We start from the raw sequence: 20,917 nt of genomic DNA, 5'->3' as shown, positions 1-20,917 counted from the left end.
TCACCATCTTTGTTTACTTTTTCTCAGGGATAACAGCCTTTTACCATCATTTTCCAATGTCTGAAAATAATTGCTTAACATATTGTTCCAGTTTTCTAGCTGTTTACAGTGAAAGGTAAAAGCCAACACTTATTACTCCATCATGGTTGAAAGCAGAAGTCCATTCTTTTAAGTCTAACCCTTTAGAATAATCTTGGATTAGGTGTGTGTATGATTATGTGGATATGAAATATCATTTTCTAAAGGTTTACATATAGATATTTGTGCGAACATAAGTTTTCACCACATGATTGGTAGGTTGTGGTAAGGGTATGGTAACTTTCTATGATATACTTTTGTAAAGTGGTTGTACCATTTGCATTCTCACCACCAATGGATGCAGTTACCATTTGCTCCACATCCTGTGCTTGGTATCATCAGTTTTTATTTTCTATTTATTTTTCCATTCTATGAGGTATGACTTTAATTTGCATTTTGCAGGTTAATGACATTGAGAATTTTTCATGTGCTTATTTTCCATCTGTTTATTTTCTTTGGTGATATGTCTGTTCAAATTCTTTAAACACATTTTAACTGAGATGATTGTTTCTTATTGAGTTTTGAGAATTCCTTATATATTCTGGATACAAATCCTATACCAGATAAAAATATTTGCAAACTTTTGTATATATTTTCAAATAGTCTGTGGCTCATCTTTTCATTCTTTCAACAGGTGACTTTCAAGAACTTATGTATTTAATTTTGATGAAATTTAACTCAGCAATTTTTTTGATGGATCATTTTGTTTGTTTATCTATTTTCTTGGCTCAATCCCCTGAGGCAAAAGAAATAAAAGGAAAAATAGCAAATGGGACCTAATTAAACTTAAAAGCTTTTATACAACAAAATAAATCATAAACAAAATGAAAAGACAACCTACTGAATGGAAGAAAATATTTGCAAATGATACAACCGACAAGGGGTTAACATCCAAAATATATAAACAGCTTATACAACTCAATTACAAAAAATCAAAAACAAAAGAACAATCCAATCAAAAGAATGGTCAGAAGACTTGAATAGACATTTTTCCAACACAGACATACAGATGGCCAATAGGCACATGAAAGGATCTTCAACATCTCTATTAGAGAAATGCAAAACAAAACTACAGTGAGGTATCACTTCACACCAGTCAGAATGGCCATCATTAAAAAGTCTACAAATGACAAATGTTGAAGAGTATCTGGAGAAAAGCAAACTCTCTCATACATTGCTGGTGGGAATGTAAACTGGTGCAGCCACTATGGAAAACAATATGGAAGTTTCTTAAAAAACAATAAATATTATCCAGTAATTTCACTCCTGGGTACATATCTGGAAAAAACAAAAACTCTAATTTGAAAAGATATATGCACCCCAATGTTCATAGCAGCACTATTTACAATAGCCAAGACATAGGAGCAACCCAAATGCCTATCAACAGATGATTGGATAAAGAGGTGGTGGTATATATACACAATGGAATAGTATCCAGCCATAAAAAAGAATGAAATTCTGCCACTTGCAGCAATGGGGATGGACCTGGAGAATATTATATTTAGTGAAATAGGTCAGAGAAAGACAAATAATATATGATATCACTTATATGTGGAATCTAGAAAATAATACAAATGAATGCATATGCAAAACAGAAACAGACTCACAAACATAGAAAACAAACTTGTGGTTACCAAAGGAGCCAGGGATGTTGGGTGAAGTGGGAAGGGACAAATTACCAGTACAGGATTAACAGATACAAGCTAATGTATATAAAATTGATAACCACAAGGTTTTACTATATAGCGTAGGGAACTATACCCATTATCTTGTAAAAACCTATAATGGAATATAATCTGCAAAAATACTGAATTACCATGCTGTATATCTGAAACACAATATTGTAAAGCAACTATATCTCAATTTAAATAAGAAAAAAATAAGAAATCAATTAGTTTATATTTACCCATATAGTTACCTCTCCTAAAGCTCTTCATCTTTGTGTAGATTCATAGTTCTACTTGGTATCATTTTCTTTCTTCCAGAAGGACTCTTTTTTTTTTAACCGTTTTTCATTCAAAACTGAAGTCAAAATAAGATTTAAGGTGAATGCAAACTCAAAGAATTCACCACTGCATACTGCTAGCCAATAAAAATATAACGCAAGGCTCATAGGTAATCCTTAATTTTTTAGTACCTGCATTAAAAATGTAAAAAGAAACATAACATTAATTTTAATAATATAATTTAACCCAATATAACCCAAATATAATTTCAATATATTACCATTAAAAATAGTAACAAAATATTTTATATTATTTTTATACTAAATCTTCAATATCTGATGTGAATTTTACAATTATAGCGTATCTTAATTTGGCCTAGTCACATTTCAAGTTCTCAGAAGTTACATATGACTAGCGGCTATTGTTTGGGATATCACAGGTCTAACTATTACGACTGACTTAAAATAACTAAGGTCACTTTCCTAGGGTTGGGAATAGGAACTCTAGGCAAGGTAGAAAGTCAATGGGTATTTTGTAGGCAACTAACAATGTGTATTACACCAACCTTGTATCTCATCTTCCTATGATGTCTCAATTCTCAGAACAATTATACTTTCTTGAATATATGATAATCTTGGATTTATGTTACCAAAGATTTTGGTTAGTTAGGACTATGACTATGAGGGGCTATGGAACCAGCTGGCTATGCTTTAAGCAGTAACAACTTGCTATATCTTTCCTTGGTTCTATATTATAGAAAAAAAAAATGCTGAACAAAGTATCCACGTACCACCTGTATGTAGTACTTAGCACAGACCTCTCAGCAAATATGTAAAAACTAAATCTGCATGACTCAACACAGATCTTCTGCTCATGACCTAGTTCATGATGGGATTCAATAGTCTAAAAAAAAAAAAAAAGAACACTTTCTGCAAGGTCTTCCAAGCAATTGAGTATAAATACTCGAATTCTTCTAGTCCTTTGGTTACCCCCTCTGAACAACATGAGCTCAATAGTAGGTTGTAGAGGAAAGATCTGCCTGGCTGACAGACCTCCTGTTAACCTGAAACAATATTTCCAGTGTGGAATCTGCATCCTTGGAAATAAAAGAAATGACAATTAAAAGCAATGTTCCCAGTAATCTAGCAGACTCTCCAATAAAAGATTTTCCTTTACAGCCAGAACCATTAAGGCTTTATATTAAAATATCAAAATATTAAAACAATGTTGTTTAATAAGTTAACCCATTTAAATATAATCTCCCAGCATTACATAGATATTTTCTTTTCTGATATAGAAACAGATGAAATGGCACATAGAGGGATGTTCTTCAACATTCTTCCTCTTCTAATTTTATTTTAGAAAAAAGCACACTTCTGTATCTCTTTCTAAAAGTACATGGAGAAAAAATTACTAGACTAAATTGTGCACAATGACTTCTTATATTGCCATATCCAGAAGGCTCTATAGCATAGTGGCTATGATTGGGGCTCTGAAATTAGGCTGGCACATATCCAAATCCTGGTTCCAACATATACTAGTTCTGTGAATTGGGAATATTTATCTTTTTACATCAATTTTTCTCATATGTATAACAGATATAGTATAGATAATACAGATATAATATAGGAATAATGGAATTACTGGTATTATATCCATGAAGTATGTATCACAGGGCTTGACAAAGAAAGCTCAATAAATAGCATCTCTGGTTTTGTTTGGTTGATTGCTCAATTTCCTAACAATAGGTCATGTTTTTTGGTATATCTTATATTTTGTTTAAATGTTAGAAACTATGTATAGAAGAGCAGTAGAGACTGAAGTAAATAGAATTTATGGGCAGAAAAAGAGTTTGCCTTGTCTTTGGTTAGGCCACCTGTATGAGTGGTTGAATCCATCTAAGCAGTAGTTGAGTTGGTCTTGGGATTTGTTATTGGTACAGTTTCCTTTCTTACTGGGTACAGTATTCCAGCAACTTCAAACTCTTTTGTCATTGGGCTGCTATTTTCCTGAACTCTGTGTATTGCCTGAAGTGCTAGTGCTGGGGAGTTTTCTCAGCATCTGCTTTTGCTCCTTCTCAATGGAGAGTCTTGTCACTTTTGAAAGTCAGCTCTTTTGGTTGCCTTGTGGCTTCAGCTCACTAATGCACCCCCTAAGTTACAACTTTATACACTATCTGGTTTTTTGTTTTTGTTGTTGTTCTTAGAATGGGAGTGACATTCTCTTGCAGCTTACCATGTCCTAACAGAAACACCTAAATTGAAACATTTTAGGAAGTCATTTCTGACCTTTGATGAGAATGACTAAGTAAATCATTTGTAAAGATATAAGTCACATGACACTTTTTACATGCAAGGTGCTTGATAAATATTTCAAATCAAACTCAGTTGTGGAGGGAGGTTAAATTCAGAAGATAAACTTCTGTAATCTCAATTAAACACTATAATTTTATAATTCAATAAACTAAACTATATTAAACCATCCATAGAAGACTTACATAATAAAATTGTTTATTACCTACATATGTAAGACATAATATCTAAGTAAGTCTTTTGTGGAGGTAATACATTCATTTTCAGTATCTTGATTCAATTACAGTACTGAAAAGCTCAAACTCTCTTTTTTGGGAAAAGCAATTAAAAATCGTAATAAATTATGCAAAGTTAACTTTCCGGCATCTTCCATTTTTATTTAAATGAATGTTAAAGGTCAAAATCTAGTCTATACCATAATAATTCATTGAAATATTTTAGAATCTTTTGTCAACATATGTATGTTCAGAAACCATCTGAAACTCAGTTTTTTTTTCTCATCACTAGGATATATTTGAATAATATGTAATCCTTTAAAATGGAGAAATATAAAATAATATTCAATGAGAAATATATTTATCAATTTTGAAGTATTGCAGTCATTCATTAACCATAATAATTGATTAAAATATTCTTAACTAAACCTCTCTTAGATTACATTATGAGGTTGTGCCTAAAAGATTCATTTTTTTAAAATATTTGACATGGGCTTCCCTGGTGGCGCAGTGATTGAGAATCCGCCTGCCGATGCAGGAGACACGGGTTCGTGCCCTGGTCCGGGAAGATCCCACATGCCGCGGAGCGACTAAGCCCGTGAGCCATGGCCGCTGAGCCTGTGCGTCCGGAGCCTGTGCTCCGCAACGGGAGAGGCCACAACAGTGAGAGGCCCGCATACCACAAAAAAAAAAAAAAAAAAAAAAAAAATATTTGACAAAAATGCTCCACAGGGGATGTGGAACAGTAAAACCTCAAGTTTGAAGTCTCACATATTGGCTGCTGTCAAAGGCATAGAGAAAACATAATTGGTGAGACCACATCACAGATCTTTAATCAAGGGTTCCTCAACCTCGTCAGTATCAACATTTTGGACAGGATGATTGCTGTGGGGGCTAACCTGTGCACTGGAGGGTATTTAGTAGCATTCTTGGATTTTGCCCACTAGATGCCAGTAGTATTCATCTAATAGTAACAATCAAATATTGCCAAATATCCCCTAGGTGTAAGGGGCAAGTATACTCCCAAATGAGAAACACAACTAACTATATAGTGTCTCCAACACCAGTTCAACCTGAAACATAGATCCAAAGGCAAAAAGTCTCAAACGTAAAACCGAGGCTCTCAGAGTGCATAAAGAGCTATAATTTGTATATAGATATAGATACAGATAGATATTTTATATTGCTATCCAGATATCTAGATAGATAGATAGATAGATATTGATATTTTAGAAAAGTCCATAGGATGTTCACCAAAAGGGAATTTAAATGATGTGGACATTACTTACATTTTTCTCAAGATACTTCTATAAAGTTGAATAGAATTAGTAACACAAAACTTAGGCATTTAAATAGAGTAGCACTCTAGGTCTGGGTCTCTGAAGACAGGAATGAATGTACGATTACCTAGGTTGCACGAATTATGCTATTTCTTAGATGACACATAATTTGGGATTATAAAAATCTAACAGACATCTGTTTTTCACATATCTTCATTTTATTATTCAGACTTCAGGGAGTTTTTCTTGTGAAATAGAAAATAAAATGAAAGTTGGGATTTATAAAAATAGAAAACAGAAGGGCAACATTGCCTACAAAATGATAAGTGAAAGATGAAGAATCAAAGAAAATCAATACATTTTTACCCTGCACAACATCATTACATGCATTTGGAGGACAACAGGGTAAAAACTTATTATTTTTACCCAGAGCTTACATCAACCTCCTCTTCCCCATCCCATACCAGTCTTTGCCTATTCAGTCAAGTTTCCCTCATCTTCCTCCACCTCTGAGGAGGGGTCGTCTCAGCCAAATGAATTCCTGAAGTTTTAAAAGGTGGAAATGAAGAACTGGCAGAGAATGAATGAAACACAGAGGCTTTATGCGGAAGGGAAATAAAGCCTATACTCAGGTAAAGATGATGTAACAAAAGCAGGAGAGACGAAGAAGAACAGGAGAGAAAAGAAAAGAGCCTTCCAAGGCTGGAGTTGGAGATGATTTGCATGGGACTTAGAAAATGAGCCAGTGAGAAGTATGAGAACCTTGGGAGGGAAGAAAAGAAGTATATAAGAATGATTATACAGTGTTCGAATTGGGTCTATTTTAAGTTTTTTTAAAGACATAAATTGAAGCTTTTTATTACTTCTGGTTACTTGTACTTTTGTTTCCCTGAATGTGATTCCTTGCAGAGCCTGGAACAATTAAATCTGGGAACTTAATAAGAGTAAATTCGTATTATTTCACAAGTTTGTAAGTTGAGGCTTTTCACCATTCAGAATATGACAAATGGATTCTTTTTTTTCCTCTTTTGGGGGGAGCAGTGGTTATTTGTTCTTTTGTTTACTTTCATTATTTTTTTGCTGCTTCTGTTAGTTTTGTTTATTGAAAGGCTTTATCATTTCCCCCAAACATGAAACTCTTAATCACAGAGATCAAAACCAATAGGAAAAATTATGCTTTCATTTAGAGAAAATTGTTAAAGAAATCATCTCTCATTACATTCAATATATTTTTCACAAAACATGCTATAAACATGTTTCTGAACTTTTAAAAAATATTTTATACTTATATTTTTATATATATTTAACATTAACTTGTAAATGAAATTGGTTTTGTTTACACAGATGGAATCTCCCATGAGTCTCCAGCTCCCTCAATTGTGTTTTCAAACTGCATTTTCACAATGCCTAGGATCTGTGCGCACAAAAGCCAAATTCAAGGGAACATTCAGCCAAATGTTCCCTTGATTTTTCTCCCTCCAGGTTTCTGCCTCAGGACTCAATGAATTAATAATCACTTTGTGACATTTAAAACAATGGAAAGGTGTCTTAATCCAGAGGTTCTCAACAGGAGCAGAATTTGCTAGAATTACCTGGGGAGATTTTTTAAATTCATATATCTGTCTCCTGCCTACGCAAAACCTGAAATTTCTAATAGAACTTATATCTGTAAAATAGATAACTTTTCTTCAGAAAATTGTAATGATTTCAATGTTGCAAGCAGTAGAGATCACCTCTGAACTACTTAACCAGAGAAGACATTTATTGATAATACATTTTGCAGCTCAAAGAATTGCTGAACAGTCTGATTAGCAGATTCAGAATTGGGCAAACCAAAAAAACTGGGCAAGAGCCAGGGCAGTAATCAAAATCACACCCCAAATCCCAACTCAAGAGAACACCGTTGGTCACTGAGTACCAGACGCTGCCCCGCGGGCTCCACTGTAACTGGCTCTGGGCACTTGGCATGAGCACAGCCCTGCTTCTTTTGTTACACCTGGAACATGAATGGTGCTGGCCCTATGCCACCTACCATGAAAATGGATCTTCACCCTTCTTCTTTGGTTTACTTGTTCCTAATTCAGAAGCTGGGTGATGGATCTAATTGGCTCAGACAAGCCAGAAGAGGTGCTGGGATACTAAGTACCTGGCAGTTTCATCTTCGGTGGGTGGTTCTCAAAATTAAGAAGTTTAGATGATGGGTACACCCCAGACTTTGGACAAATAAGTATACATATTTGATTCTGAGTCCCTAATAATATAAAGCTATTTTGAAATCCTCTTTATCGGTAAAATAGTGACTTTTAAATATACATAATTTTAATGTTGACAAGTGGTATTTTTCATCTAGAAATGAATATTATAAAGCACTGGTTCCTAATATACAAACAGATATAAGCTTACTTAAAACAAAGAACAGGAAACAAATCCAATAATAATGAATGAGAAAAACATACATCACTCCAGAAGAGTGACCATCTTTCTTTTGCATTTGTTTTACCACATATACTATAAATCTTAATTTGTCCTTTATTGCTTGTATAACAAAAATGGTGTTGGTCTGAAAATGACGAGGCCTGGGTTTAGACTTGACTATGCTACTGATATACTGTGCTCCCTTGGGTAGTCTTTTATTTTCTCTGTGTCTCAGGTTCCTATTTTATAAAATAGGTACATTAACACAGGATCAAAATACCTCTCAGAGTTCTTAAAAGACACTAATAATAACCTTCTCACAGCTGGCTTCTTCTCGCTCTAGAGCCCCTGCACCACAGTGGCCCTCCGGGATTACTCTACCTAAAATGGCCCCTACTAGAAACTCACTCTCTTATCAATCTGATTTTAGCTCTTTTATCACGCTCCGAAAACATTTTGTTCATTTAGTTGTTCATTGTTTATCTTTCCACCATGAGAATATAAGTCTCTAAGGACAACTGCCAAGTCTGTCTTACTAACCAATGCACCACCAACATCTAGAACAGAGCCTAGCACACAGTAGAGACTGAATAAGTACCTGTAAACAAATAGATGAAGGACATAAAACATGTGAAAGCACTTGGGAAAGTTAAAATATCTATAGAAATGAAAATACTTTTCAAGAGTGATGACAAAAGTAGGCTTTTTCACCTAAATCAGATATATCTCGTGTCAACTCTGCTGTCAATAAAAATTTAAACATTTTAGCAAATGTCACAAATATTGTTCCCCTTCTGATTCTGGCAGCAGTAATGTATTTTTACATATACATAAAGAACTGCACACAAAAAGATTTTATGTGTCTCTTTCAAAATATTTTTCTTTCCTTCAAGGAGAAACTTTCTATGTTATGTGGACAAGTTCCCTGCGATGAATAATACAACATCAGAGGAGGACAGCAGACACCTGCTTCTCTTTCCTTGGTGCTATGGTTCACCTAATACACTCTCATTCTTTCTTTTTTACAATGATATACCATTGCCTTCTAAATGCTCCTTTAATTTCTTCCTCCTGTTGCACTGCCTGATTTTTATGAGGATGAACAAAGAATTACTAGTCCATTTCGATCAGCAGTAAATCTCCCTTTTGCCCTTGTTGCTTCTTAACTGTACTTTTAGTCTTATTTTCTGAAAATGATTAATTTGAGTGGAAAGGTACTATATTACAGCATCCTTGGATTCCACTTCTTTCTGACTAACTGCTGTGTGGGTCAAACTCAAATGAATTGAACTTGGCCAAGGCTATGACACTTTCCTTATAGGATTAGATCAAACCATGAGTACAGAGCCCATGAAACTGGCACTCAGAACACATGGGATCCACCCAGATCCTGATATTACCTTCCCTTATTAACTTGCATAAATTATTTCCCTCTCTGACCAGTTTCGTTACTTGTAATATGATAATGGAAATCAAGACGTCTGTAGTTCCCTATGAAATTCACAGGCTAGAATTTGATGCATGATGTGGCCTGGAAAATTCCCTTAAGATTCAGATTATCTATCTTTGAAGTACAGATAAATAATTACAGTATTCCTTACAGATGTAAAAACAAATCTCAAGAATTACTTCCTCATTTTAATATATTAAAAAATAGGTATTTGTGTGCTTTCCTGGTGGTGCAGTGGTTGAGAGTCCGCCTGCCGATGCAGGGGACCCGGGTTCCTGCCCCGGTCCGGGAAGATCCCACATGCCGCAGAGTGGCTGGGCCCGTGAGCCATGGCCGCTGAGCCTGCGCGTCCGGGGCCTGTGCTCCGCAACGGGAGAGGCCACAACAGTGAGAGGCCCGCGTACCGAAAAAAAAAAAAGGTATTTGTGAGAGCTTAATTAACTAAGAGAATGTTTGGTCAACTGAGGTTGAAGAAGAAGTGAAATATACTGAACGCTCAAGTACCAATCAAAGAACCAAATATTTCAGGTGTCATTTCTAGCTTTATCTAATGATTGCTTTATGATCTGAGAGCAATAGCTTATAGATTTTGGGTCTTGTTTTCTTATCTGTAATTTGAAATGCCTGCTGGATTTAAAAGTACTGTAATCACTAGTAGACTCTCCAATCAGGCTCTCTCTTTCACACAAGAATTGGCCAAGAACATGTGGAACCCAGAGCAACTGATTTATCACATAGATGCCTGGTTCCAAAAGAAAAGGAAAACTATTATTTGCATAGCATTCATAAAGTACAGATGATTTCACATAGATGGGGGCATTTGAGGGTTTCCTTCTGTTAAGGCACCCAACTGAAACTCAGCTACTTTGAGAAGTAATAAGATGGATGCAGAAATATGCAGAATGGAAACTGCACTCTTCATGTACTGATGTTTATATATGGGAAGAGAGGAGATCTTTTTTCTTTGATTGAATGATGAAGGCATGGACAAGGCTAGCCATAGGCCAAATTTTGAGGAACATACCTTTTTTATGTTCTTTACTTTTTAATTCTTCTTTATTTATTAAATCCTCTCATCTCAATAAGATCATCACTCTTATTTGCCCCAAACAATGACAACCCAATCACAGCTGCCTGTATACCAACTTCCTCAAGTATCATCAATGTCCTAGTTTATCATTTAAAACAATTCTAATCTATTAATTAAGCAATTAAAATAAAGGGTTTTTTGGAGGGACAGTGATACTTCTTAAACCATCTGACAAGGGTGAATGATGCTTTAATGGAGGGAAGGCACTAGAATGTATCTTTTAAAGTAATGAGGATTGGTTGTTGCCTTTTACATGTGACATTTCTGTTCTTGGATCACTCTTCTTAAGAAAGTAGACAGGCATTTCGAGTTCCTTTCTTGTGCACCTACCTAAGAAAGGATGCCTTTAATTCAGCTTGGCTTATATTATAATCTCATGAGTATGCTTCACTTCACCCTAGTTGCATAGTGATGATATACAACTTCTTGTAGCTCTCAGGGCAAAGTTAGCTGGAAAGCTTCTAATGATGCTTGCTCCCACATTCTGAATCCTTTACAGTCTATTTTAGAGCCATCTCAGCACTGGTTTTTAAAGAGAAAAATCTTTCCTTTGTTGCTTCAAAGATAGGGGCAGAGTAATGTTAATTCCAGGGTAGTAAAAATACAGTATTAATAGACGGTAATAGTAATAGGCAGAGTAGTAGCAACAAACATGGAAAAATACATAATAAAAAGAAAATTAATAACAACAGTGGAAATGGCTAAAGACAAACCCTGAGTAATGAAGACATAGCAGGTTTTGTTTTTTGTTTTTTGTTTTTGTTTTTCTCCTAGGATTCTTTCTATGTGTGGCCCCAGGTGTAGTAGGCCCAGAGTGAGTTCTGTAAGTAGCTCAAGTTTACTGCTGTAGGTCATGTGCCATAAACTATGAGAATCATGGATGGGATGAAATGAGAAGCTAAGTAAAGCAATGGTATTATAGGTTCTGGAAGGTCTCTTTCACAACCCCTACCAATCAGAGGATTTAGAAATCAAACACATTAACTCATGTAGTACTTCTTTTGCTTCATCTCTCTGATTTTGCTTAAAATAAAAGTAAATGGTCATCTCTAATGCATTTCTAGATTAGATTAGACCACGGTTTACACAAAAAAGAGCAACAAATGAATGCATATCTGGTACTTAGATGCATTAATCTCTCAAAACACAGAATGGACAAGTGCTATAATGAATGGGTCATATAGCGAAACAGAACAACAACCTTAATCCAGTGTGTTATGAGAAAATCTCTGGGTAGTAGTATTAATTAGCAGCTGGACTGCTGGAGGATAGCTGTAGAAAGGGACAAGAGGTGAGAACATGTCAACTTTGGAGAATAGAAAAAAAAATCCATTGCAGGGCTATAGAACACAGCAACAGCACATTTTAAAGACAAGGAAGATTAAGCAATTCTAAATCAGTGTCTTTTGAGGCTGCTTTTTAATGAAGACAAAAAAATCAGTACAGTATATAGTATATAAAGGATGGACGTTCAATATTTATTTTTCTTTCTAGATGGTAAACGATTAACATTGAAATTTTAGTTCTATATGAAGGTTTCTTTTTTTCCATTGAGTAAGGTGAAAAAAATTCTGATTAAAACAGGAGCAAAAAGAAAGAAAAATTGTACAGAAAGAAAAATATCCTGCTCTTCATTACAACTTGCCTTTAGTTGATAAAATTCCAATAGCTATATTCCATTTGGTGAGATATAGGGAGGGGGCAGCATCCTTCCAATTCATATACAATAAAATGAGAAGTCTAACAAACAGAATATTAACTATCTTTTCAAATAACTCAATTGCGAAATAATGATCAGTGTCAGGCATAATACCACAGGGTCAGTAAACTTTCATCCCATAGTGCAATATTTTACTATGTTTGCCCCTGAAATCAGTTACAATCTACTCTACCATTTGTCATGTACATCATTTAGATTTTCTGAATGTAAGAATAGTTGACCTTAACCATTCTACAACTGCTAGAAGTTGAAGGTCATGCCATATGTCATTGAAAAGAGAATTTCCTCTGAATTGGCAATAAACTCTTGACCCTGACCTGTGACATTAATGCCATGAAGTAAAATGTTTTCCGTCTTTGCAATTTACATAGAAAGCACATGTACTTTATTCTACTAGACTGTTGTTTTACATCTTTACAAGAATCTTGCCCTTTTAAAAGAAGATATTCAAGCAGCAAGATTTACTTATTGCTAAAATTAACATGCTTCCAGAGAATTTGAACAATTTCTCTTTTTTCTCTACTGTATGTTTGATAGCTAGAGAAATAAAGAGAGGTAGGTATCAAAAACCTGAATAATCTGAGAAGTCACAAACATGATGTAGTTGAAAACTGAAGATACTGCTTTTTTAAATGTCTGTAAATATTTAAGATCCATGTTTCAAAATCTTTGTCAATTATTAACTTTTCTCTGCATATGATTTGTTGAAGTAAAATAAGAGGAAGGACCCTGGTTAAATACTCTACTGAATTTAATATATTTAACATCTCATATAATACTGTCCCAATTATACAATTTACAATCTAGATTTTAACTGACAAATGCTCTGTAAGAAAAATGCAATGTACTCATATATTAAAAAAATAAATAAATCTAAGGTTATATTTCATTCAGTTCCAAACTCATCTTTGAGTCCTTTCATTTCCTTTTATTTCTTATCATACCATGTAGATGTGATTTTTGTGTTTCTTGGTGGAAAAGAGAATAGAATGGTTCTAAAGGCTGAGCACTTTGAGTAACCAAGGTACCATGAAGAGTCTATTTTTCATCAGCTTAGATTTAGAAGGGTCCCAGGGAGGAGTGTAGACAGAAAGGTAAGAATAGAATATATTCTTCCTTACACGAATATATAAGTACCTTGAGTACTATTTTACAAACAATGATTTGTATATCACAAGTGTTTATTGCAACCTCTCTCCGTGTTTTTCTATCTCACCTCCATATTTTTCATATATTTAATGATGCCAATATACTCAGTTATTTATCTTCATTTATTCTCTCCTCTCCAACATGATTGTAATCTTCCTGTGCACAAGAAGCACACTGTACACGTCTTTGTGCATTAATGCCTGGCACATATTGGGTACTAGGTAAATGCCTGTTGGATATTGGTAAGGAAGAAAAAATAAAATTTCATATGTTTAGAATCTACTCTTTATGTAGTACTTCACTTTAGTTTTCCTAAAGCTTCCTCCTTCCAGTTGGAAGGAGTTTACTGTGTTTGTGTGCCATGTTTGGGTTTCCATCTTGGCTCCTACACTCATTAATTATGAGAATTTAGGCAAGATACTTAACAATTTGTGCCTCACTTTCCCACATGTAAAACAGATATAGTAATTGTACCTACCACGTAGGCTTATTAGGAGTATTATTTGGGCTACAATAAGTAAAATAGCTCAAAGGGTGCCTGATATAGTAAGTGCTATGTGTTTGCTATGATAATTATTAATATCATTTATTTATCTGAAAATAGGATAATAATACCTACTTCATAGATTTATTAGCACTAACTAAGACAATAAATGTAAAGCAACTAATAATTTTCTGGTAAATTGGGTGTGAGATATGAGAGAAAGAGGAGTCCAGGATGACTCTAAGGTTTTTTCCTGAGCAACTAGAAGAAAGGAGTTGCTATAAACTGAGATGGGAAAACCAGGAAGAACACTTTTAGGGAAGTAATTCAAGAGCTCAATATTGGAAATTCTATTGAATAGTTGAATGTATATTTTAGGCAAGCAACTGGATGTAGACTAGAGAAGAAAGAATACAAGTCAGTAATTCCAAAATGAAAGTACTAATCCATGGGGCCTATATTGAGTTAATTGAACCAATTGTATACATCAGTTGTTTCTAACTTATTAGATATTTGGGATATTTCCAGAACCTGATAACAGACATATGAACACATGTGCACAGAATGTGCATACATTTAATTTTTATGTTTGGAAATTTGATTTTATCCACATAAGCCATAAAGACACTGTTGACAAAATTACAATCTTTCTCATTCTAATTTTTCATGCAAAATAACACTTCCTGAAAAATAATTTTAGCAAATTACACAAATAAAATCAAATATAAAATTTATTTCTGCATAAAAGTTAATTTCAGCAGACAGCTGCTATTTTTTGGCTTGAGAAGCTAAAAACATGTGTGGTACATTCAATTTATTTAGATATTAAATGATTTCAGATTTTGTATTTTGGTGGTAGCAAGATTTTAAAACCAAAATTCAAATAAACATACTTTAGTACATGATATCAGAGTTCTCATGGTTCACTTTACAACATCCTTATAGAATTGTATAAATGAGTAACTGAATTCTATAAGAATGTGAGTTGAGTTCTATTAATATCTTTGTCCTCAAACCCATAAGGTCATCTGGTAAAGTCTGTATCAACCCTCATAAAAATGTATTTTGGCACTGAAACACTGGCATGGTTATTTATCTCATAGCCTCTCTTCCAAAATGGTGGCATGGCCAAAATATTTCGAATTTTAGGATCACTATTCAAGGTAGAAATAAGAATTTTAGGATCACTATTCAAGGTAAAAATAAGAACTTGAATCAACCTATTTTCCCCATTAATAAAGTCAAAATTTAGTATCCAAGATACCTAAGCAGTGAATAAATTTATTACTATAAAGCTATTTTGAATCAATTGCAAGAATGAGCAATAGAACAGAAAATTAAGAGCACAAGTCATTTACGATAGCATAAAAATAATAAAATACTTAGAAATAAATATAACAAAAGTGGTACAAAATCTGTGCTCTGAAAACTATAAAACATTGTTGAGAGAAATTAAAGAAGACCTAAATAAATGGAAAGACATCTCATGCTCCTTCATAAGAACATTTAACACAATACTGTTAAAGTGGGAATACTTTCCAAATTGATCTACAGATTTAAAGTAATTCATATCAAAATTCCAGTTAGCTTTTCTGCAGGACTGACAAACTAATACAAAAATTAATATGGAAATGCCAGGGACTCAGACTCTCCAAAATAATCAACAGTTTTAAAATTATGCTTTGTGAAGCTCTTTTTTAAGTCATTTAGGAGAAGAAAAGGGTAACAAAGTATATCTATGCCAACTTTTGGATTTATCTATCTAGTCACCTTTACTGGTGGGTTTTTGTGTTTTTTTTGTAACTTTTTTTTTATTGAAGGGAAGATTCTTTAAATTCTAAAGTGCTTTACAGTTTTCAAAAGTTTCACACACATGATTTCATATAATCCCATAATAATGCTTTTTTTTTTTTTTTTTTTTTTTTTTTTTTGTGGTACGCGGGCCTCACTGTTGTGGCCTCTCCCGTTGCGGAGCACAGGCTCCGGACGCGCAGGCTCAGCGGCCATGGCTCACGGGCTTAGTTGCTCCGCGGCATGTGGGATCTTCCCGGACCAGGGCACGAACCCGTGTCCCCTGCATCGGCAGGCGGATTCTCAACCACTGCGCCACCAGGGAAGCCCCATAATGCTTTTTTTTTAATGCACTACCCTTATACTGCCCCTCCTCCCTTCCCTCTCCCCACTAGTAACCACTAGTTTGTTCTCTATGAGTCTGCTTTTTTTCACTTTATTCACTAGGTTGTTGTATGTTTTAGATTCCACATATAAGTGATATCATACGGTATTTGTCTTTTTCTGACTTATTTCACTTAGCAGAATGCCCTCCAAATCCATCCATGTTGCTGCAAATGGCAAAATTTAATTCTTTTTCATAGCTGAGTAGTATTCCATCACATGTATATGTGATATATATATCAAACCACATCTTCTTTATCCATTCATCTGTTGATGGACACTTAGGTTGCTTCCATATGTTGGCAATTATAAAAAACACTTCTATGAACATTGGGGTGCATGTATCTTTCTGAATTAGTGTTCTTGTTTTTTTCAGGTATATACCCTGGAGTGGAATTGCTGGGTCATATGGTAGTTCTATTTTTAGTTTTTTGAGAAATCTCCATACTGTTTTCCACAGTGGCTACACCAATTTACATTCCCACCAACATTGTAGGAGGGTGCCCTCTTCTCCACACCTTCACCAATGTTTGTTATTTATGTTCTTTTTGATGATTGCCATTCTGACAGGTGTGAGGTGATATATCATGGTGGTTTTGATTTGCATTTCCCTGATGATTAATGATGTTGAGCATCTTTTCATGTGCCTGTTGGCCATCTGCATTTCCTCTTTGTGCTCTTTACTTTTTTATGTGCATTCAAGTAAGTGCCTAATTTTTTTTTTTTCATTTCAGCTTAAAGAACTCCCTTAGTATTTCTTGTATTCCAGCTCTGCTAATGATAAATATTCTTAGTTTTTGTTTATCTGGGAATGTTTTAATTTCTCCTTCACTTCTGAAAGACTGTTTTGTTGGATATAGAATTCTTTAAATAGGTCATTACACTGCCTTCTGGTTACCAGTGTTTTCTGATGAGAAACCAAATGTTAATCTTATTGAGGATAACTTCAAGCGATGAATCATATTTCTCTTCCTGCATTCAAGATTCCTCTCCTTGTCTTTAGTTTAACAGTTTGATTATGATGTGTTTAGATGTGAATCTCAAGTTTACCCTACATGGACCTCTTTGAATTTCTTGGATATATTGATTAAAACTTTTCATCAAATTTGGGAAACTGTTGACCCTATCTCTTCAAAAATTATTTCTGATCCTTTCACTCTCTCCTTTGCTTCTGGAACTCCCATTACATATATATTTTTATTATTGATGGTGTCCTACATATCTCTAATTTTCTGGTTATTTTCCTTCATTCTTTTTTTTTTTCCTGTTTCAGACTGGATAATCTCAGTTGACCTTGTCTTCAAGTTTACTGATTTTTTTCTTCTGCCGATGCAAATCTACTCTTGAGTCTCTACTTTGGATTTTTCCTTTTAGGTATCAAAATTTTCAGTTTCAACTATTTGGTCCTTTTTTTTATAAATTCTATTTCCTTATTGATGTTGTGTATATGTTGATTCATAATTCTCATACTTTTAAAAACTTTTTACACACTGTTTCCTTTAGTTCTTTTCACATACTTATAATAGGTGATTTAACATCTTTCTAAAATCCAATATCTAGGCTTACTCAAGAATGGTTTCTATTTTTTTTTTTTCCTGTGCATGGGCCATACTTGTCTGTTTCTTTGCACATCTTGTACTTTTTTGCTGAAAACTAGACATTCAAATAATATAAATTTTATATTATTTTATTGTATATTATTTATATATTCATTATATATTTATATTATTATACTATATATATATTTATGTTTAATTATATATATAAAATACTTGGAATATTAGATCCCTACCTCCCAGGGTTTGTTGTTGTTGCTGTTTGTTTAGTGACTATCCTAGACTAATTTTGCAAATTCTGTATACTTTATCACGTGTCCACTGAAAACCAATGGGTTTGAAAATCAATGGGACTGACAGCAGGCCTGTAAGAAACCTAGACTCCACTCATGAAGAGCATACCACACACTTGCTTACTCCTAAAACAAAGTGGAGGAAGCAGATTGAAACTGCCCAGGTCTCTGGCCAGTTTCCCTCAACTGCCCCAGCAAGCACACCAGCCTGAGCTAAGTGACTGCTCTAGCCCAGCTTGCTCCAAAACACAGCTCCACATTAGGGTGAGAGCAGCCAAGTCTAAGCCAAGTGCACAGTTCTGAGGGACAGAGCCAGCTTGACCCGGCATGGTATCTGAATGGGGAAAGGTGGCCATTGCTGGTGATTACAGAGGCAGCAGGTTGGGAGCATTCCAGAAATCTGACTGGTGCTAGGATCACCACACCCAAGCCTGACCCACACAAAGTGCCCATTCCAGCTCCTCTTGCTCTAGCCCTACTCTCCTCTGCTCCTCTGGGGCAAGGGTGCTGGTGCTGGGATGAAGAAGAGCACACAATTAGAGGGAACAGAGTTAGTTCAGACCCAACCCTCAGCACTTCCCCTTCAGTACTTAGGAAACTGACCCCAAACCAATAGAGTGGTGTTGGCCACTGAGCAGTAGGAAAGCCCCAGCTCACACCCGGATCTGGCTCTAGTCTCTCCATCTACAGCCCTACCTCCTACCACAGTGACAGATGCCACACACCCTGGGGGAAAGGTGACTCATCAAATCAGATCCAACTCTTCCACCAAAGTAACTGGGAACTCACAGACTCTATAGGGATGCTCCCACACAAGGACATCCTTCAAGACTGGGATAGGTAACTGTCTCACCTATTTTGTAGATACAAAGAAAATTAAGCAAAATGAGAATACAAAGGAATTTATTTCAAATGGAAGAACAAGAGAAAATCCCTGAAAAAAAACAACAACAAAACTAATGAAACAGAAGGAAATAATTTACCAGATAAAGTATTCAAAGCATTAGTAATAAAAACACTAGCTGAATTAGGGAACAGAATAGATGAATACAGTGAGAATTTTTAACAAAGGAACTAGAAAATGTAAAAAAGATTCAATCAGAAATGAAGACTACAATAAATGAAATGAAAAACACACTAGAAGGAATTAACAGCAGACTAAGTGATACCAAAAAAAAATGCAGAAGTGATCTGGAAGATAGAATAATGGAAATCACCCAATCAGAACAGCAAAAATGAAAATAAATTTTTTTAAATGATAACAGTTTAAGGGACTTCTGAGACAATATCAAGCATACCAATATTAGCATTATTGGGGTCCCAGAAGAAGAGACAGAGAAAAAGGTCAAAAAAGGAATTGATGAAATTATGGCTGAAAATTTCCCAAACAGAAAAAAGGAAACAGATATCCAGGTATAGGATGCACAGAGGATCCCAAACAAGATGAGCCCAAACAGATCCACACCAAGAAATACCATAATTAAAATGGCAACAGTTAAATGTAGAGAGAGAATTCTAAAGGCAGCAAGAAGAAAACAAAAAGTCATATACAAGGGAACCCCCAGAAGGCTATCAGCTGATTTTTCTGAAAAAAATTTGCAGGCCAGAAGGGATTTGCAGGTTATAAGGTGATGCAAGGGAAAAACTTACAACCTAGGATACTCTACTCAGCAAGATTATCATTTAAAATTGAAGGAAGTATAAAGAACTTCTCAGACAAGCAAAAACTAAAAGAGTTTATAAATACTAAACTTATCCTAAAAGAAATGTTAAAAGGATTTTTCTAAGTGAAAAAGAAAAGGCTATAACAAGAAGTAAGAATCTATAAGAAAGGAAAAATCCCTCTAGTAAAGCTATGAATCAAGCACTTAAATATGCTAGTACAAAGTTTAAAAGACAAAAGTAGAATTACAAAAAACATAAAGATGTAAAATATGACATCAAAAACAAAAAGTGTGAGGTAGAGTTAAAAAATGTATATCTTTTAGAATTTGTTTGAACTTAAATGATTACCAGTTTAAAACAAGAAGACATAGTTATAGGTCAACATATAGGAACCCCATGGTAACCACAAACCAAAAACCTATAATTAATACACAAAAACTAGAGAGAAAAGAACACAAGCTTACTATTCAAGAAAATCATCAAACTACAAGGGAAGAAGCAAAAAGAAGAAATGAACAGAGAAGAACTACAATAACAACTGGAAAACAAGTAAATACTGGCAAGCAGGACATATCTCTCAATAATTGGTTTAATAGTCAATGGACTAAATGTGCCAATCAATAGACAGAGGGTGGCTGATTAGATATATATTAAAATAAAAAAAGAGACCCATCTATATACTGCTTACAAGAGACTCACTTCAGAGCTAAAGGCACACACAGACTGAAAGTGAGGGGATGAGAAAATATATTTCATACAATAGAAATGACATCAAGGCAGGGGTTGTTATACTCATATCAGACAAAATAGACTTTAAAACAAAGTTTATAACAAAAGACAAAGAAGGGTATTACATAATGATAAAGGGATCAATACATAAAAAGGATATTATACTCATTAACATACATGCACCTAATATAGGAGCTCCTAAATATAAATCAAATATTAACATAAAGGGAGAAACTGACAATAATACAATTATAGTAGGGGAATTTAACACACTACTGACATCAGTGAACAGATCATTCAGACAAAAAATCAATATGGCAACATTGGTCTTAAATGACACATTATACCAGTTAGCTTAAT

Source organism: Kogia breviceps, chromosome 4 (assembly GCF_026419965.1).
Source record: "Kogia breviceps isolate mKogBre1 chromosome 4, mKogBre1 haplotype 1, whole genome shotgun sequence".
Taxonomy (NCBI): domain Eukaryota; kingdom Metazoa; phylum Chordata; class Mammalia; order Artiodactyla; family Physeteridae; genus Kogia; species Kogia breviceps.
Note: the sequence above shows the minus strand (reverse complement) of the source record.